We start from the raw sequence: 22,126 nt of genomic DNA, 5'->3' as shown, positions 1-22,126 counted from the left end.
TTGCTCTAGGGTAGCTTGGGAGCTGCTCTGGTGTGGTGTTGGAGTGTCCCCAGGCTCTACAAACACCCTGTGGTCCCTGTAGGCACTTGGCTGTGTCCAGCAGGGCTATGCAAGCCTTACCACATGCAGGGACTGTGGTTGGGGTGTGCATAGCCAGTGGTCCCGGAATGGCTTGCCCTCCATGCACGCCGTGCTTCCAGGGTTAAAGGACTCTCTCTATCACAGATCTACATGGCTTGTAGATGCTCTCTGTCGATAGAGCGTTGAGCCTCTTCTGTGTGTGGATGTTCTCTGTCGACAGATGTTTTGTCAAGGTACCTCTGCCAACAGTGACATGTGTTGACAGAGGCTGCCCCTGTAGACGTAGACGTACAGTGCTACTTGAGAGGTTCTGTGTGACCTCACCATCCTTTCTCTTCATCTTTGCTTCTGTCATGTACCTATGGGATTCTGAGGGCTTTGTACATTGCAGGATTGAACCTGTAAGATGTGAAAAAAAACCTCACTCTGTTTAAACTATTTTTATACCTTACTCCATTTAGTCTGAGAACATTTTATAGCCTGAACACTCCTTATTAAATAAGCATGCACATATTTTTTATTAGCCTTCCCTCTATGACATACTGTACCTGGCAAACAAGCAAAAAAATATTAATTTTCCCTGTACTTAACAAATATTCAGCAGTGATATGAAGCAGCAGGGGAGATGGAAAGGGAATAATAATTCCATTAAATGAAAAGGCTAGATAAAAACCAGTTCATTTATGCCAAGGAAAGAGCAGTAATATGCATATATATGATAAAAATAAACTGATGGAATTTCTAATACCAATCTGAAGATTACAACCAATTTGTTATTTGTATGAAAATGACTCTGGGAAAAAGCTGCATCTGAAGCAGTTTCTCCCAAAGTTTATACTTATTTTCTTTCTCCTTTTGCATTTATATTATGATGACTTCCTAGAAGTGCCCACAGAGAGAGGAGAATACAGCTGAGGCCTGGCCGGTCATGATGAATTAACTGATGGAGTGAGGCCTAATTTTCTGAAATACAGAATTGGGGATGTAAATGAATCAGTAGTTTGAAAGCAGAATGTATCTGCTAAGTAAAAAAAGTAAGTAGGTCAGAAGTCTAAAGAAAGCGTATCTGAGAGTATCCAACTTAGATGAGGAGAACACCCAGGCTACGTCTACATTAAACGCTACTTCCGGCAGGGTCATGCAAACGAGGACACTTGACAATGCAAATGGATGCTCACTTGCATAGTCATGTGCCTTCTTTGCATAATTACACAAGATCATTGTTCTGGCAGAGGCTTCTGTCATCACAAAACAAGCCCCTTTTTTCAGGAATAAGGGGCTGTTGACAAGGGAAGGGTTTAGTCGACAGAACACCGTCTGCTGCTATTTTCCTCGTGACGGACCAGGCCTGAGCTGTATTCTCCTCTCTCTCTGTAGGTGCTTCTAGGAAGTCACCATTGTGGGAGCACGAGTACCTGGTGGCCGGGCCTCACTCGCAAGGCAGAATGACCATACACTCCACCTTGGAATGCTATCATACAACGGCGGGAAGGTCTGAAATCAGGCCAGGAGAAAGAAATCAGAAAGTTGACAAGTAGTTGGAGAGTCCCCAAAGAGAACATCCTGACAAGCAGATAGTAAGCCCCCAAAGAGAACAGCTGGGGCTAGTAGCTGGAAGCCCTCAAAGAGAACATCTTGGTTGTGCAATATCAGAGGGTCTCGGGGGGAGGTTCAGAAAAAGACCAAGGACAGAGGAAATCTTGTAACATGTTCTGACAGGCCGGGAGGATAGAAAGCCCAAATTAGGTAACAAACGCTTTAATTGGCCAGGTATTGAACCCCCAAGTAAGAAACAGTATAAAAGGTGATTTAGCAGGAATAAGGGTGTGGGCTTCTGGACACGAGGCGGAGGCTAGCAACTTCCAGTCCAGTCAGCAGACCCCGGCCTGATCACCCGGACGTCACCACCACGAAAGGTCCCAACCAAGCCGTACCTCTGACTTGAAGGGCCACTGTAACGTAGTTGTTGGTGAGATGTGGGAGCATTGGATGTTATTGGTAAGTCACATGTAATCATATACAGCTATATGTAATCTAGTGTTTAGCCCATGCCAAATAAATAAATATATATATAACAAGTGTTAAGTAATTGTTGTTACGAATAAATGAATCAATCACTATCAGTAAATACCACTAGCTGGACTAGCTGGGGCTGTATAGAGAATTACTGGGACTTAGAACAGCCACAGGGCATTGTGGTGTTCACAATCGGAGTGTTATTGTTCCTGGTACTCATAATACTGTGGAAACCTAGGTTTTAAAGTAGATACACTGAATCACATATTGCTGCTACACTATATAAGGCTGCTATAAAGGTGGGATGGTCGGTCCCGGGCCACCCGACTTCCCCCACTGTATTACACCCCACGCGCACCCATGGGACCCGCAGTAGGTCGGCACATCATCAACCATAACATAAATGCAAAAGGAGAAAGGAAATAAACACAAACTTTGGGTGAAACTGCTTCAGATGCAGCATTTTTCCCAGAGTCATTTTCATACAATTAACACGTTGGTTGTAGTCTTCAGCTCGGTATTAGAAATTTCACCAGTTTATTTTTATTTGCATGATACTGACGGCAGCAGCACTCCGTGTTGACGTAGCCGCAGAGAATTATTAACTATGAATGAGGTAACAAAGAAAACAATTAGTTAGGAAAGTAGAGAAGAGGTAAACAGGAAGCTGAAACACAGACAAATCTTCAACAGTACATGGTGCACAGAGATTGGTTCTTGCAATGTAACCTAATGAATCCAAAAATATGTTATGTGATGTATAGTAAATGCTGTGAGATGTGTAATGTATATAATGGGAGAAGGAGTCTGTGTAACTTTTCAGCTGCAATGTACCCCTCCTACCCCTCTGGCCCTTCCTCCACCCATGTTTGAATCTGATCAACTCAGCATAGCACAGCTGTGCACCAGATAAAGGTACCTGAGTGATGAAAGGTGGAGTCAAACTGAGTTCCCAGGAAGCCAAGTGGACAGAGGTCTTGGAGAGAATCCCAAGACAGAGTGGTAGAGCACAAGGATCTGCTTGTGTCTGGGCTGTAATATACAAGTGACTTACTCGTCAGTCTAGTTTATTCTACTTCTGTAGTTATCATGGTGCTGCATAATTTTAAAAATGCTGTCGTAAATGAGTCTTAAGTTTACCACCCTTGCTCCTACTGAGAAGAACCTTACTCCCAAGCAGTCCCACTGAGCCAGACTGTGAATTATTCACTGAAGTAGGCTCACTCACTACTCACCTGAATAACTTTGCCTCACTGGCAGGGAGGTAGAAGTGGATGCTACCTAAACCATAGCTGCTATTTTTTTTTTCATATGTGAGTGTCCATACCATGGATTTGATTAGTTTTTCCATACCAGAACAGCTTGGTCCACAGAAAAAATGAACCACTCTCTACATTGTTTATATGTCTAGTTTAAAGGAGGACTGACATATTATAGCAAATGTGTAAGAAGAGACTGTATTTGCTGAAAGCAGAGTATGTACTCTCGTGCATCATTTCTGTATTCATTTTGCTATTATTTGAGATGCTGGTGCTGGTTCTCTCATGGAAAAATTGCTATTTTGCATTATTTTCACCACCGGAGATGACTCTTTAAGGACTCAAAGCAACATCAGGTATTCAGCTCATCAACATTCATCTGCTAGTGTAGTAGGAAATTGAGTACTGATAGTTATTAGGTTGAATTTCAGCCAAAATTCTGGCATTTGATTTTGGCTAAAAACTGTTTTAATACCTAGCTAATGCCAAATTGGGAGAAGGAAGAGAAACTGTCTCCCCCAGGTACCATCTGGCGTGGTTCCACTTCTCCCCTCTTCCTCGTGGCCAGCTCATGTCAGACTTTCCCACAGCTGTTACCATGCACACTCTCTCCTTTCATAGACTTATATAGGCCTTCCTCTGTAATCACTTCTCACTAATGCCATGCCATCCCACAGCCCTAGAATGCTATTCAGGAATCCAAGGAGGTGGCAATTTTGAGATAAGGCTATAGTTCTAAGAAAACTAGTGGTCTTGCTCACTCGTGTGATCTGTATTTTAAGACTAGAGTTTTGCTCCTAACAATATATTAAGTTGCAAAGAAACAGATATGGAAGATAGTCACTGAGTCTTATGGTATAGATTGCTCATATAGTGCAGTGGTAGGTAGCAAACCAGTACTTTTAATGCTAAGCCAATGCTATACACCAGGGGTAAAAAACACCCAGCCAGTGGGCCACATGTAGCTAAGGATTTATGTTGTCTGCATTGCATATTCAGATTCTCTACATGATCTATATTGCTGAGTTTTAAAGTAAGTTCTCAGCCGTTATAGTTGCAAAATTAGCCATCCAAATGTGACCCAAGTGAAAACAGAGGCACTGTAAATTCTGACCAGACCATGAAGCAGTGGTTCAGATAGGCTGCTATTCATCAGTCACCTTTGATCTCATTGAACTATTAACGCTAATGCCTAATAATGTGATTTTGCACTTTATCAATTATATAATTACTAATATTTGTATCACATAGAAAGGGGATTGGGTTTGGAATGAAGTCCAGGAGAGTGATCTGGGAGTTCCCACAGAGAAGAAAAAAGCAGACAAAAGTAAAGAGTCAAAAACAGGTCAAAAAGAGTCAAAAACAAGATTCAAAGGCTGCGTCTACACGTGCACGCTACTTCGAAGTAGCGGCAGTAACTTCGAAATAGCGCCCGTCACGTCTACACGTGTTGGGCGCTATTTCGAATTTGAAATCGACGTTAGGCGGCGAGACGTCGAAGTCGCTAACCCCATGAGGGGATGGGAATAGCGCCCTACTTCGACGTTCAACATCGAAGTAGGGACGTGTAGACGATCCGCGTCCCGCAACATCGAAATAGCGGGGTCCTCCATGGCGGCCATCAGCTGGGGGGTTGAGAGATACTCTCTCTCCAGCCCTTGCGGGGCTCTGTGGTCACCGTGGGCAGCAGCCCTTAGCCCAGGGCTTCTGGCTGCTGCTGCTGCAGCTGGGGGTCCGTGCTGCATATACAGGGTCTGCAACTAGTTGTTGGCTCTGTGTATCTTGCACTGTTTAATGAAAGTGTGTCTGGGAGGGGCCCTTTAAGGGAGCGACTTGCTGTTGAGTCCGCCCCGTGACCCTGTCTGCAGCTGTGCCTGGCTCCCTTATTTCGATGTGTGCTACTTTGCCGTGTAGACGTTCCCTCGCTGTGCCTATTTCGATGTTGGGCTGAGCAACGTCGAAGTTGAACATCGACGTTGCCAGCCCCGGAGGACGTGTAGACGTTATTCATCGAAATAGCCTATTTCGATGTCGCAACATCGAAATAAGCTATTTCGAAGTTGGTTGCACGTGTAGACGTAGCCAAAAAGAGTCAAAACTAGAATTGAAACACAGAAAGGATGAGGAAAGAAAAGAGACAGAAGTAGTGATTGTTTTAACAATCAGAATATCTTTCCAGGAAGAGACACAGTGTGAGATAGCTGACATAATAATAATAATAATAATTAATAATAAAAATAAAGCCATATTACAATCTTGATCTTTATACAAAACCTCCATTGGCATATATCATAGCTCTGATTTGGATTACAGGGTATTTATTCCTATATTGTGTCTTGCCCATAAAGGATAATTAAGAGAGATATTTGGCTCTATTTCCAGGAATGACACAGGATAAACCAAAATATGGCACTGATCTTGCACTTTTTTTTGCCCAGGAAAAAGTGAGGGTAACTTAGCTTGTGAACTACTGAGGTCCCTTGGACTGGATGCTCTACTTTAGAGCTGTGTCTACACTACAGCAATCTTTCAAAAGAAGGTCTTCCAGAAGATGTCTTCTGAAAAAACTTCTTTCCAAAGAGTGCGTCCACACACAAAAAAGTGGATTGAAAGATCGATCCACTGTTTTGATAGAGAGCGTCCACACAGTCCCCACTCTCGAAAGAATGGGCAAGGGATCAAAAAATCCAGCACCATGAGGACAGTTCTTTTGAGAAAAGGGCCCACGGAGCATCTACATATGCTTTTTTTTTGAAAGAAGCTTTCAAAAGGAGGTGCTCTTCCTGATCTGGGAGTGGCAGATGGCTTCTGGAAGAAGAGCCGCATCTTTTGATTTCAGATCAAAAGAGTGCATTTTGTGTGTGGCTGCACCGCACATTCTTTCGGAAAAGGGTCTGATTTTCCAAAAGAACTTGCTAGTGTAGGTGTGGCCTAGGTGTGCTGGCACCCCTGCACTGGAGACTGGGGATCTCTAGACATGGAGGAAGCTGGATAGCAGCTATGTAGGACCTTTCAGTCAGTAGGTGATTGAGCAAAAGGTTGCCTATCTGCTGCCTATGGGTTCCAACAGGGGTCTTGGGTAGGGGTGAGGGGTGGCATTCTAGGTGGCATCCCAGGGATCTGGCTCAGTCATAAGTGTGTATTGGATTTGCTGTGATAGGATGGAATGGTGCACAGTGCAGCGGAATGGTCATTCTTTTTTTCTTCCACTCTGGAGAAGGGGGGCATTTCTAGAAAGGGAGAACAAGTGGGGCAGTACATGCATTTCCAGGGGAGACTCATAGACTGGTTGTAGTTCAATATGGAGGAGATGTGACTCAAGGGGTTCAAATACTACGAAGTCTCTTGGGAACCTAAACTTCTGTGGTACCAGCATAAGCATCATAGGTACCCCCTGTGATGTTACAGGAGGATGAGGCACTGGTGAAGAGCTTGTCCATAATGCCCATGTCTCAGTCAGGTTGTGATCTACTGAATGTCCCTACCTAATGGCAGTGGCGGTGTCTGCAATACCTGCAGCTTTGCTGGGGCTCAGAGTTTCTCCAGTGCTAAGGTGTTGAGGCATTCAGAGCTGTTTGTTTTGGTAAGGAAGATCTAGCCAACTTGGATGTTTTGTGGTTTACCTTTGTCATTCTTGCAGCAGATCCCCTTCATGTGGTCCTGCCCTTTCAGTGTCTTTGCACCTGTCAATAGCACCTGTTCTGGAGGCACTTGCGTGAACAGAAGAACCAAGTCTCAGTTTAAAAGATGCGGAAGCCACCAGGATTGATGAGAATGGCTTTCTTTTCGGATGGCTCCTTAGAGGATGAGCTTGGGGCATTCTTCTTGTCGCCTGGTCTAGAGACAGAAGACTTTCTCTTTGCAGCAGCAGGGCAAAGTGGGACATCAGCTGACAATGCTGAGGGGCAGCACAGCTACAGAAGGAAGGTCTTGGGACCAGGATCTGTGCTGGATCATGCTGCATTCTCCATCATAATCAACTTGATATTTGAGGTCCTGGTCGATGTTCCCTCTAATTTTTAGCATCTATGTGTGGAATAAATTTTGTTATGTGCACCACAGCATGTGCAGACATGCTCCAACAGTAGAAACACATACTCTGCTGTGGGTACTGTGATAATCAATGCGATAGTATTTGATTCTCTCTCTCCACCCAAAGGCATGGCTTGCAGGGAACACTGACCCTGGTCTTTTCTGGCCTCTGTTTATAAGTTAAGGCAATGGGAGCACTGCTGTGGTATGTGCACCTCTCCCAATCATCAAATGCCCTGGGATTGCCCATTTCTCATAAGAATGGCCTCCGGCAGAAGAGGAGTGTCTTAAACCTGGGGGTTCCAGGCATAGCCCAGTGTAGGGACCTTTTACCTATGAGCAAAGACTCTGGAATCTATAATAGATAAAATAACAGGGATTAAAGAGCAGAAAAAAAATACTGGGGAGGGAATAAAAGAGGAAGAAACAGCTAACAACTGTCAGTAAATGGAAACTTGTAGCCTCTAAAGGCACTGTGACTAATGATGAAGGGCTCTGCTAGAGATTCTGTCACAGTCTGAGAGCAGACGTGTGAGAATTATTAGAGGTAGCTGTGTTAGTCTGCAGCTTCGAGAACAACAAGAAGTCTTGTGGCACCTTATAGACTAACAGATATTTGGAGCATAAGCTTTCGTGGGCAAAGACCCACTTCATCAGATGCGTGAGCGGGGGCGGTTCAGAGGGGTATTTAAAGAGTGGGTCCCAGTAAGGGGGAGGGCCAGAACTGACAAGGTCTATTCAGCCAGGTGGAAATGGCCCAGTATCAACAGTACTTATCAAAAGAGGAAAAAACAAGTCAGATCAGACAGGGGGATGTGAGCCTTTGTCAGAGTCTAATGGGGAGATATGAGCACCCAGAGCGGAGAAACTGTCTTTGTAAGCTGTGGGCCACTCCCAGTCGCTGTTTAATCCTTGGTTAATGAAGTCAAATTTGGAAATAAATTGCAGCTCAGAGATTTCTCTCTCCATTTGCTTTTTGAAATTTTTTTGTTCCAGGACTGTCACCCTTAAATCTGCCACTGCGTGTCCAGGGAGACTGAAGTGTTCCCCCACAGGCTTCTGTACATTACCATTCCTGATGTCTGATTTATGTCCATTTATTCTTTTACGGAGAGACTGTCCAGTTTGGCCAATGTAAATTGTGTGAGAATTGAGGATGATTGGACTTCACAGTGCTGTAGAGACACTGCTGGAGGCATGAGACAGGGAGGACCACATGTGCATTCCATTGGACACTGATACCAAAGATCTCTGATTCCAGCAGTACATCTAAAAGGAAGCACTCCTAGGGATACCATTTGAAGAACTTCTCATTTTCTTTAGTGTAGAAAGTTTTGTCTGAGTAAATCACAAAGAATCAGTCCTTGATTCTTAACATAAAGGCTTAGTCTTTGTACCCACAGCTCCATAGATCTCCATTCCGAATTAGGATGACAAGCGAAAACGGTCTTCTGGCATCTTACAACTATGCTACTTGCCAGTGAACACACCTAGTTGTTTTCATGCTTTATAGGTTCATGTAAGTTATCTTATTTCAGGTTTTAATACCAAAGTGACTGCTTATTTCTTCTAGGCTATGTCTACACTAGCCAAAAACTTCGAAATGGCCATGCAAATGGCCGTTTCGAAGTTTTTGGCTAGTGTAGACACGGCCCTAATGCATTTAGACATATTTGATATGGCTCCATTTTGCTTCCTTAGTACTGGGGATTTTTAAATCATTCTGTCTTTAAGACATCATTAGTAAAATATTTCAGCCTCCCAAAAAACATTTTTTCAGGCCCTATAAAAACAGGCCCTATTAATGTCAGTAGAAGCAGGTTCGGTCAACAACATAAATAGCAGGTAAAACTTTTTCACCTAAAGGAATAGAAGTAACAAAAGAATACGAGACACTGTTGTGTTTTAAAAATTTCTTTCTAGCTGGGGTAACAAGGAGAATCAGCACTGAAATCTGAAAAATGATCATCTCTGTGGCAAAGGTGTACGAGTTGTCACTTATTTCTGGGTAGTATCTTCTCTAATTTAATATTTTTAACTGTTTTACTCATTGCCATTAATTTCTCCTGCCTCATGTTTTGCATATTATAACCTGAACAGATTCTCTGGTCAGATAAGCGATCACCTGACAGAACTTGAATTCTCCTTTGTAAGTTCCTTTTCGTACTCAGAAGTAAAGCTGCCCCCTGCTGCTTCTTGCAAATGGCTAGCTAAGTGGAAAGTTTTGGGTTCAGAACCCTGCCAAGCTCTTTATAGTCTGATACCTGAAGTTGCCAATGCTGATCTCCTTGGAGGGTCTACAAATATCTGTCCACTCTGTCTTCAAAAGGGCAAGGATTACATTGAATAGGCAGGGGTTCCCTCTGGACTGTGCTTGCCAGCTGTCCAAAAATGTTCCAGTTGGCCTTCTTTGCTAACTTACAGGACTGAAAAAAACATGGGACTAGATGGGGATGACCCAAGGCAAGGACAATTTACCCTTTTATTCAGGAATGGAAAAGGCAACATGCAGAACACAGCATGATGCGTATCTACAACTGTAGAATATATAAATTGTCAAAATCATGCTCATTTTAATACCTTTTAGGCTCTTTTGCCAGCCTTGGGCACCAGGTGTTCTTATGTTAATTGAGAACTCTGGGTGTCAGGACACCTTTTTTCCATCAATGTTACTTTTCAATTTGAAGTTCAGACTGCAAAAAGCAGCCTTATTCCCAAGGCAGGTTTTTTTTAAATATTTCCCTGTCGCCTTTGGGAGATTAGTATGAAATACTGCTCATGCTGTTCATTTGTTTGTAATGCTGACTATGGCTACCCTACACCCCTCACTGTTCCCTCTTTTGTTTTATATCCATGTGAGGAATGAATGTACATGCACCAATAGCGAGGTGTTGTGTAGCAGGGGTAGGACTGAGGGGTTTGGAGCATGACAAAGGGCTCAGGGCCGGGGCAGAGGCCTGGGGTGGGGGGATGAGGGCTCTGGCTGGAGGGGTGGGCTCTGTGTGGGCTGGAATGAGGGGCTTGGGTGTAGCAGGGGCTCAGGACTAGGGCAGAGGGTTGGGCTTGGGGTGCAAAGACATGAGAGCTGTGGTTGGAGGTGTGGACTCTGGGGTGGGGCCCAGGATGAGGTGTTGGGGGTTCAGGCTTCTCAAAAGCTGGGGCTGGAGGACTGCCTCTAGCCCTTTCCCTACCAGCAGCAGCCCCAGGAGACAGCAACTCTCACCACGCCCAGCAACTCTGGCAGACAGCCTCTTCTTCTCACCAGCCACAGCTCCAGAATAGGGGCATGTCTCCCCACTAGCTGCAGTTCCCAACTTGCTCCTTTCCCCACCCTTCCCCTTGCCCTCTCCTCTCCAGGGCCCTGCGGCTGCATACTTGTGTGGCCCTCCAGAGTCAGCTGTGCAGCTTAGACAGAATTTAGACATCCATGAATATGAATGATGTTCAGTAACCCAGCAAATAATCTATAGAAATTGCAGAAATAATTTAGGATGGACATGTAGAGAGGAGCGAAAAAAGAGATTTGAAAGAGGGCAAAGAAATGCAAAACTCGTCTGGTGAAATTTATTGCATTAACACACATGCGCAGGTGTGATTTGTTTTTCACGTGAATATTAGGGTTTGAATCCTTTGATCTTTGTTACTGACTTCAATGGTATAAAAATTGTGAAACCATTTTCTCAAGTAAATATGTGATCTTCTGTCAGTATCCAGTTGATAAGCTGGGGAATCCAGGCTGTATTTCAGATGCTGAGAGAAGATATGGGGAGAGAGTATATTAAATAAAACCATGGCATCAGGAACATTAATACAAAAATTTCCTCTTTTGATATTTACTATGCAGGCTGTGTCTGCGAACAGCCTTCTTTTTGTTCATGGGCTTTTTGTGCTATTTAGATTTTCATTTTTCCTTGTGCTCATATTAAAATTCATCTCACATCATAGTTTGCCTTTATTGAAAAACCTGTGCTATCCTTTATCTGAAATGTTACCATGCACAGTTTGGGTTGCGCTTAGCTCACCTCCATTGATATTGTTGAAGTTTCATGCTAAGCCTTCATACTGTTCTGCTTTTGTAAAAGCCTTCCAGTAATGGAGCTAATTCAATAACATTCACGCTGACAAGGAAAGACGCCTAGAAAGGTAAAACTCAATTACCTTTCCTGTTCCTTTTTCTCTGTTGCTCTTCTGTCTGTGCATCGTCTTTTATCTTTTTCACAGTAAATAGGTATCTTATTCAAATTTAATAGACACTCCAGCCCTCCTCTTTTCCCTTCTCCCCATGCACTTTCCAGACCATCTCAGGAGATGTTCACTCACCTTTCCACACTGCCTTAGCAGTAGTAAAAGTACAACAAAATGTAATAATTGCATGAAAACTGCAGTAAAGGCGCCAACCAACATCATATGTATCAAGAACGGAGCTGTGATTCCAAACTGCGCTTCAGTAAATTATACAAATTAAATATTCATTACTTTGTACTTCATTAGTTCACATTTGGAACACTCTCTCTTCATTATAATAGCCTGGGGTAAAGGTTTTTCTTTTTAATACGCTTCACTATGTTATTTTTCAGAAATTCTTTGGTTACAATGTTAGTGCAAAGTTGTGTTTATTTCACAGCAGCCCATAGCATTCATATTTTCAAGAGGCTGAATATTTTCTCCCAAAGAAAAGAATGAATGTGCATTAGTTGTTCAGAGTTCCTATTTAACAGTCAACCAAACTAAATATTTAAACATTCAGGTCTGATTTTCAGCAGAAGTTTGCTTAGTGATCATATCCCCATTCTGAATAATTTGCTATTTCATTAGCATGGAACCTACCTGACCAAAAATAAAGGTGCAACAGATTTATTTTGCTGTGATATTTCTTTGGCTTTTTAGTTGCCTTGTTGAGTTGTAATAATATATGCTCCTAGGGTAAAATCATCGTCATCATCATCATCAACCATGGGTTCAGTTCCCATTGGTGTCTGATACCTCCCTCATTATTTCCTTCCATTGTTTCCTATCCAGTACGGAGTGGCTTAGTTTCTGTAGGCCAGCTGTGCACCAATCTACTGTATCATCTACCCTTTCCTTGTGGGGTTTGCCTCTCCTATTCAACCTGACCATTATGCTGAATACCAGGGTCTTGATTTTTAGTTTGTCGTTCATTTTGCAAATATGCCTGAACTGTAACTTGCATTGGATAATGTTGTGCAGTAGGTTCTCTTTTGGTTGTGTCTTCCAATATAATTCCTCATTGGTGACATTCTGTATCCATCCTTTTCTCAGAATCTTTCTATAACAAGTCTTCTCAAACACCAATATTCTTCTCTTCAAATGTTTCATTATCACTCTTGTCTCACATCCGTACAACATGCTGCTGAATATACACACTTTCAAGACACTCGGTTTTGTTCCTAAGCTAGCTGCTTTGCTTTTCCAGATCTTATCCATCGCCTTCAAACTCACTTTTGCTTTTGCTATTCTAGCTGCTGTTTCCTTCTTATAGTCTAGATCTCAGACTACATGATCCCCAGATGTGTGAACTTCTCTACATTCTCTAGTTCAATCCCAGCTACGCTGATCTTCCCTCCTATTTCCTTCCTAGTGTAAAAGATAGATACTAACTCTCAGCTCTTGGAAAAGCAAAAGTTATTATGTTGGTGTGACCCTAAGCACTTCCGTATCCACATACTGCACACTACTCCAATGATAAAAACAAAAAGCAGTCAAGTAGCACTTTAAAGACTAGCAAAATAATTTATTAGGGGAGCTTTCGTGGGACAGACCCACTTCTTCAGGCCATAGCCATAAAGTGTTACTTGACTGCTTTTTGTTTTGATAGTATATGGACTAGCATGGCTCCCTCTCTGTTACTACTCCAATGATGTTTGTCCAAAACATGCTTAGTAAGGTATCATTTAAAAACCAGTAGTACACCGGTCATCAATATCTTTGCAAAATGTGTGACAAGTTTCCAAGAGGTAACTCTCTTAGTCTGTTCCAGCAAAACAACAAGAAGGACTCCACATCTTAAAGGCTAAGAAATTTATTGCATATAAGCTTTCATGGGCTGGAACCCATCAGATGAAGATTCATCTGACAAAGTGGGCTGCAGCCCAGGAAAGCTTATGCCCATATAAATGTGTTCTTCATTAAGATACCACAGGACTACTTGTTTTTGTGAAATGTGTGCTAACCTTATAGGTGAAGTTATGAATTCCCTCTTTATGGTGTTATTAGAACAAGTTTAACAAAATTGTATAGCCTAGTCAAAGATGGCAGACAGATGGACCGAGACAAAGGGCATGGGTTTACCTCAAATTTCATGTTAGTTGTGAAAAAAGCTCTCATGCAAACCACTGGGAAGTGGCTTAAGCCTCAATATGTGCGACAGATAATTAAAATAGCTCCTGCACCTTACACAGACACAGGATGCTAAATACAAAGGAGTCATGTCCACCTTTGAGAACAAAGATAACTCTTTTAAGTACAGGGAGTGAATCTGTCTTTATCTTTCCTCTCAGAAGACGAGGGAAACCAGCCCCTTGAACTTATAAGGAAAGGCCTGACTGAGAGGTAGTCAGCCATGCAGGAACAAGAGTAACAGGGGAGTGAAACTATCTTACACAATGACTGTGCTTTGTTAGATGAAATTTTAGATTTTTAGATGCATGTTTCCACTTGTATTTTGGTTGTAACAATCTCTGCTTTTCTTTCTCTTATTTGGTGTCACTTAAGCTATGTCCAGTTGTCAATGAACTTGTTTTATTTTAATCTAAACCAATGCAATGCTGTGTTTGAATTGAAGTAATTATTAACTCGAATTAGTGTAGTGAGTTGCCCAGAATTGCCTCTTTAAAGGAGCAAACAAACTTTATTATTTCTCTGAGTGGTTCGGGAGAGGGCTGGGCAGCTCTGGGCAGAAAATTGGGACTGAAAGTGTGGAAATTTGGGAATGGAAGCATGTTGGGTTCATCTTTCCTGGTGTAACCAAAGCTCATGGAAACCAAGGTGGGGCTGTTGTTTTGAGGCAGGCTGCTGGGGTCAGAAGTGCTCAACCAGAGAATGTAGACCTCAAGATACTGCATGCTTCTCTGCTGGCTGTTAGTGCCTTGGCTGTTGTAAGCCACATCAGCAGACCATTTAAGGCACTCAGGGATATTCAGCAGGTGGCAATATACCTGTAGCTGGTCTGGATTGCACTCCAACATATGAAATTTGTTAGTGGTGGTTTGGAGACCCAATACTAGTGCTTATCCATGTGCATCCTACGGTTGGAATCCTATGTTATAGGGCTGGGTGTCTCTCTCTTTCTCGTAAATTACTGTCTAATAAACAGAAGTTCATCAAGAGGTTTACTGCAATCTGATAATCTGGATGCGTGGTAAAAGGCTTAAATCCCTAAAGAATTTACTCTATACTTCGTAATTCACCTGCTTCACATTCTGTTTTGCATGTCTCTCATGCCTAGTGGTGTACAGTGCATCCCCAACCAAGTACAGCTGGCTTCCTCACAACAGCCATGTCAAACTTTTTCACTCATATATTTCTATGTCTGGAGTTTTGAGAAGAAACTACTTCAGCGTTATTTAGACCTGAATCTAGGACTTTTTGGCAGTCTCAGCTGATTTGCACTTAGGATATGTCTACACTTTGAGCTGGAGGTGCAATTCTCAGTTGAGGGGCTATATCAAGGGTGGAGAACCTATATCCCCCCATGTGGTTGGAGCACCAGCACCAGCTCCCTGCTGTAGGGGTAGGGGGGAGGCCCAAGACTTGAGGGCTGGAGCCAGGCAAGCTAGGGTCAGATTCATCCCACAAACTGTCTGTTAAGGAGAGGAAGCAGCTGGTGCTGCCATTCGCTTTCCTACCCACATCTTAGAGAACAGCAGCACAGGGAAGCATCGGCCAGATTTCAGCCAATGGAAGCAGCAGAGGGTGGTGCCTGGTTGCATCTGGGTGGGGGGTTCAAAGCCAAGTGTGCCCCCAGGGAAGTGTGCAAGATAAGCACCCCCCCATTGTTCTTGCACACCTCCCCTCCTGCTTAGACCCCCACCACCAGCCTTCTCCTGTACCCTCCCACCTGCCTAAATCCTACACCCTCAGGCCTTGTCTGCACCCTCCTTCCTGCCCAGACTCCCACTCTCACCTCTCACCTCAGCCTGCTCCTGCACTCTCCCTTCCACCCAGATCCCAGAAAAGTCTCCTGTGATTAGTGGTAGCCAGACACAAGCTAAAGTATCCATGAGACACCCTGACTTACTTTGTGGGCCTATTTGTTTCCATCCAGGCACATGGATTCTAAAGGTGGGATACAGCCACGCACACACATACACTTGCAGAGCAAAACCTGACCAGACCTATGAATCCATACCTGGACTCTTGGTTTCAGGAGATGATGAGCCATTCACATATGGATTTAGGCACCTAACTTTAGGCATAGAAGTCAGAAAATTTTGTCCTAAGAAACTTACTCAGTTCACATAGGAAGTCTGTGGCAGAACCAGGAAATGAGAGAAGGTCTTTTGACTTCAACTCCTACTCATTCACAACAAAATCAGCCTCCTCCACACAGTCCCCAAGCTCTCTACAAACATTGATGCAAAGTGCGGTGGTTGTTAACTGTTACGGTAGAATACTGTACCATATTTTTTTTAAATCAGGTTATGACAAACTACACATTTCTTGATCTTAATTCAGTCACTTTGTGCTGTGCAACTCTTGGCAAGCTGTTTGACCCTGTGCCTTTGGCAATGCAGGTGGGAAACTGGGCAGAAAACAGGACTTTGATGCAAAGTAACAGTTGCATGTGTGCGGGTGTTAAGCCTTCCTGGATTAATACATCAGACACAGGGTAACCTTACAGCTAAACAATGCTGAGATGTGCGGTGTATGTCATTATGTCTGTGCTTAGTGCACACAATTTTTCCCATTTGCCAGAGTGACATCAAACATGATATAATTGTGCTCTGTTCTTGTCGCTAAGTTTGTCAGTTCCAAGGCCATTATTAGAGGTTAGGGAGACAATCATAGAAGAATCATAGAATCATAGAACAGTAGGACTGGAAGGGACCTCGAGAGGCCATCGAGTCCAGCCCCCTGCCCTCATGGCAGGACCAAGCACTTTCTAGACCATCCCTGAAAGCCATCTGTCTAACCTCTTCTTAAATATCTCCGGGGATGGAGATTCTACCACCTCCCTTGGCAATTCGTTCCAGTGTTTGATCACCCTGACAGTTAGGAACTTTTTCCTAATGTCCAACCTGAACCTCCCCTGCTGCAATTTCAGTCCATTGCCTCTTGTTCTATCCTCAGAGGCAAGGAAGAACAAGTTCCCTCCCTCTGCCTTATGACACCCTTTTAAATACCTGAAAACTGCTATCATGTCCCCCCTCAATCTTCTCTTTTCCAAACTAAACAAGCCCAATTCTTTCAGCCTTTCCTCATAGGTCATGTTCTCCAGACCTTTGATCATTCTCGTTGCTCTCCTCTGGACCCTCTCCAATTTCTCCACATCCTTCCTGAACTGTGGTGCCCAGAACTGGACACAATACTCCAGCTGAGGCCTAACCAGTGCCGAGTAGAGCGGGAGAATGACTTCTCGTGTCTTGTTCACGACACACCTGTTAATGCATCCTGGAATCATGTTTGTTTTTTTTGCAACAGCATCACACTGTTGACTCATATTTAGCTTGTGGTCCACTATTACCCCTAGATCCCTTTCTGCTGTACTCATTCTTAGGCAGTCCCTTCCCATTCTGTATGTGTGACACTGATTGTTCCTTCCTAAGTGGAGCACTTTGCATTTGTCCTTATTAAACTTCATCCTGTTTACCTCAGCCCATTTCTCCAGTTTATCCAGATCCTTTTGAATTATGACCCTATCCTCCAAAGAAGTTGCAACTCCTCCCAGCTTGGTATTATCTGCAAACTTAATAAGTGTACTTTCTATGTCAATATCTAAATTGTTAATGAAGATATTGAACAGAACCGGTCCTAAAACAGACCCCTGTGGAACCCCACTAGTTATACTTTTCCAGCAGGATTGAAAACCATTTATAACTACTCTCTGGGTACGGTTATCCAGCCAGTTGTTCACCCACCTTATAGTAGCCCCATCTAAGTTGTATTTGCGTAGTTTATTGATAAGTATATTATGTGAGACCGTGTCAAATGCTTTACTGAAGTCTAGGTATACCACATCCACCGCTTCTCCCTTGTCCACAAGGCTCGTTATTCTATCAAAGAAAGCTATTAGATTGGTTTGACATGATCTGTTTTTAACAAAACCATGCTGGCTGTTCCATATCACCTTACCACCTTCCAATTGCTTGCAGATGATTTCTTTAATTACCTGCTCCACTATCTTTCCTGGCACAGAAGTTAAGCTGACTGGCCTGTACTTTCCTGGATTATTCTTGTTCCCCTTTTTATAAATGGGTAATATATTTGCCCTTTTCCAGTCTCCTGGAATCTCTCCCGTCTCCCACAATTTTCCAAAAATGATTGCTAAAGGCTCAGATACCTCTTCTATCAGCTCCTTGAGGATTCTAGGATGCATTTCATCAGGCCCTGGTGATTTGCAGACATCTAATTTTTCTAAGTAAATTTTAATTTGTTCTTTTCTTATTTCAACTTCTAAACCTACCCTTTTCACTAGCATTCTCTATGTCAGACATTCCTTCAGATTTCTCAGTGAAGACCAAAACAAATAAATCATTAAACATCTCTGCCATTTCCAAATTCCCTGTTACTGTTTCTCCCTCCTCACCGACCAATGGCCCTACCCTCTCCTTGGTCTTCCTCTTGTTACCAATGTATTTGTAAAAAGCCCTCTTGTTTCCCTTTATGCTTTTAGCTAGTTTGAGCTCATTTTGTGCCTTAGCCTTTCTAATCTTGCTCCTGCATGCTCGTGTTGTTTGCCTGTATTCGTCCTTTGTAATTTGTCCTAGTTTCCATTTCTTATACGATTCCTTTTTTATTTTGAGATCATGCAAGATCTCCTGGTTAAGCCAAGGCAGTCTTTTGCCTTTTTTTCTATCTTTCCTACACAGTGGGATAGCTTGCTTTTGGGCCCTTAATAATGTCCCTTTGAAAAACTGCCAACTCTCCTCAGCCATTTTTCCCCTCAGTTTAGCTTCCCATGGGACCTTACCTACCAGCTGTCTGAGTTTACCAAAATCTGCCTTCCTGAAATCCATTATCTCTATTGTACTGTTTTCCCTTCTACCCTTCCTTAGAATTGTGAACTCTATGATTTCATGATCACTTTCACCCAAGCATCCTTCCACTTTCAAATTCTCAATAATTTCCTCCCTATTTGTTAAAATTAAATCTAGAACAGCTTCCCCCCGGTAGCTTTTTCAACCTTTTGGAATGAAAAGTTGTCTGCAATGTAATCCAAGAATTTATTGGACAGTCTGTCCCCTGCTGTATTAGTTTCCCAACATATACCTGGATAGTTGAAGTCCCCCATCACCACCAAATTCTGGGCCCTGGGTGATTTTGTTAGCTGTTTAAAGAAAGCCTCATCCACCTCTTCCACCTGGCTAGGGGGCCTGTAGTAGACTCCTAGTAGGACCTCATCCTTGTTTTTTACTCCTCTGAGTCTAACCCAGAGACTTTCAACCCGTCCATCTCCTATATCCATCTCCACTTCTGTCCAAGTGTGTACATCTTTAATATACAAGGCAACACCTCCTCCCTTCTTTCCCTGTCTGTCCTTCCTAAGGAGGCTGTACCCTTCAATACCAACGTTCCAATCATGAGTATTATCCCACCAAGTTTCTGTGATGCCAACGATATCATAGTTGTATTCATTTATTAGTACTTCCAATTCTTCTTGTTTATTTCCCATACTTCTTGCATTTGTATATAGGCATCTCAGACATTGATTTGGTCTTGCCTCCCAGTTTTGCCCTGGCCCTCTTTTTACTCTCCCAGTGTATCCCATACTCCCTCCCATTTCAAGTTCACCTCCCAGGTATCCGTGCTCTCCACTTACCTGCAGGCTTTGCTCCCCTGCCCCCGTCGAACCTAGTTTAAAGCCCTCCTCACTAGGTTAGCCAGCCTGTGTCCGAATATGGTCTTCCCCCTCCTCGAAAGGTGAACGCCATCTCTGCCTAGTAGTCCTTCCCGGAAAAGGATCCCATGGTCAAAGAAACCAAAGCCTTCCTGGCGACACCATCTACGCAACCAAGCATTCACCTCTAGGGTACACCTGTCTCTGCCTGGGCCCCTACCTCTGACAGGCAGGATTGAAGAGAATACCACCTGCGCCCCAAACTCCCTGACCCGTGCCCCCAGAGCCCTGAAGTCACTCTTGACCTGCTCAGCGTCACACCTCGCAGTATCATTAGTGCCCACGTGGATGAGAAGCATGGGATAGTAGTCAGAGGGCCGGATAATCCTCGACAATGCCTGCGTAACGTCTCGGATACGGGCCCCCGGCAGGCAGCACACCTCCCGAGAGGAAATGTCAGGGTGACAGATGGGTACCTCTGTCCCCCTCAGAAGAGAGTCTCCAACCACCACTACTCTACGTTTACTTCTTGCAGGGGTGGCAGTAGACTTCCCAGCCTTGGGGGTACAAGGCTTCTCCTTTTCTGTATGGGGTAATTCTTGGTCTCCTGTATCCAGCACAGCATAACGGTTTTCCAGTACCATGGTGGGAGGGTTCTGAGCAGGGGTGGGACACTGCCTGATGCAAGAAGTAACCAGCTGCCAGTGTCCACCCTGGTCCACCTCCTTCAGTGGTTTGTCAGCCGTCCTGTGCACTGGGACAGTTACCTTCACAGTCTCCACCTGAATACTACCCAGGAACTGCTCATGGACTCGCATACTCTTCAACCTGGCCACCTCCTCCTGTAGCTCCCCCACCTGCAGCCTGAGAGATTCCACCAGCAGGCACCTTCCACACTGAATATTCCCCTCAGCCTGGGTATCAGTAAGTGGGAACGGCAAGCCACAGTCCTTGCAGAACCACACCAGGATCTGGGTAGAAACATCCATGGTCAGGCAGTCTGTCTGGCTACAGGCATAAGTGGAGGAGACAGCAGTAGTGCTGGCACAGGTGTTGCAGGTCTTCCTAACCATTATAGTCCTCTCTGTCACACTCCCTCTTAAACTCCCCTGTCTGCAACTGCCTGTCCGCTTCACTCCCCTGGTCGCTCCTGCCTCTGGCTTTTAAGCCTGCTGGCCTCTCTCAGGCCCTCCCCCTATGAGTCACACAGGGGAAGGCTGATCAAGGGACAATGACAAGAAGAAACATAAATTAGTGTGACTAGCAAGAAACATTCTTCCTTTGCCAGAAAGACACGTTGTTCAAACTTGTCATGATCATGAGTGTTAGCCAGCAGCCTGGGAGTAAAAGGGTTAACCTCCTTAGCCAGGTGGGGTTGCCCTATAGGAATGTAGGTAAGAAATGAGTTTTGGCTCCTCCCTTCTTCTGTTCTCTGTTCTTTCTTTTTTCTTTCCAGCCATGAGGGAGAGAGACACAGAATATCTCCCTCCAAAAACAGGCCCTCCAATCTTCTGTAAGTAGGGTAAAGTTTAGATCAAACCGTTAGGCTTTATTGTTTTATGGTTTGGGAAGTGGGATCTGATGTCTGTGCACTTTTTAGAAATATTCTTTTACTCTCCTTGTAACTAAGTTCTAGGCCCATGGTGGAAACTCCCCATGTGTTTTACTTTGTGACTCTTCCATCTAGTCATAAGGTTTGCAACACAAAGCTGCGTCTACACGTGCACGCTACTTCGAAGTAGCGGCACCAACTTCGAAATAGCGCCCGTCGCGTCTACACGCGTCGGGCGCTATTTCGAAGTTAACTTCGACGTTAGGCAGCGAGACGTCGAAGTCGCTAACCTCATGAGGAGATAGGAATAGCGCCCTACTTCGACGTTCAACGTCGAAGTAGGGACCGTGTAGACGATCCGCGTCCCGCAACGTCGAAATTGCCAGGTCCTCCATGGCGGCCATCAGCTGGGGGGTTGAGAGATGCTCTCTCTCCAGCCCCTGCGGGGCTCTATGGTCACCGTGGGCAGCAGCCCTTAGCCCAGGGCTTCTGGCTGCTTCTGCGGCAGCTGGGGATCTATGCTGCAGGCACAGGGTCTGCAACCAGTTGTCGGCTCTGTGTATCTTGTGTTGTTTAGTGCAACTGTGTCTGGGAGGGGCCCTTTAAGGGAGTGGCTTGCTGTTGAGTCCGCCCTGTGACCCTGTCTGCAGCTGTCCCTGGCATCCCTATTTCGATGTGTGCTACTTTGACGTGTAGACGTTCCCTCGCTGCGCCTATTTCGATGTTGGGCTGAGCAATGTCGAAGTTGAACATCGACGTTGCCGGCCCTGGAGGACGTGTAGACGTTATTCATCGAAATAGACTATTTCGATGTCGCAACATCGAAATAAGCTATTTCGATGTTGGCTGCACGTGTAGACGTAGCCCAAATGTTGTAATAATAAAAGTTCTCTCTTTTTCTTTTTACTAATTTGGTATCGGTTAATGTTTGTGTCCTGGTTTTTACTTGTGGGGCTAAGATTCCCCAAGTAGTCTCTCCCTGGTTTCCTTATTATTACTTGGGTGGTGGCAGTGAATTTTATCCCCAAAATCTGAGGTTTTTAGGATTTTTGGGGGGAAGTTTATACCAAAACCTGGTAGATAAGGTTTTGGAGGTACTTTTGCTGGCCCCCACTTCTGCATTTATCTTGCTAGAGTGGGGAAGGAGACATGACAATGCTAGTAATCCTT

The sequence above is a fragment of the Carettochelys insculpta genome, chromosome 1, assembly GCF_033958435.1.
Source record: "Carettochelys insculpta isolate YL-2023 chromosome 1, ASM3395843v1, whole genome shotgun sequence".
Lineage (NCBI taxonomy): Eukaryota > Metazoa > Chordata > Testudines > Carettochelyidae > Carettochelys > Carettochelys insculpta.
This window is presented reverse-complemented; position numbering follows the sequence as displayed.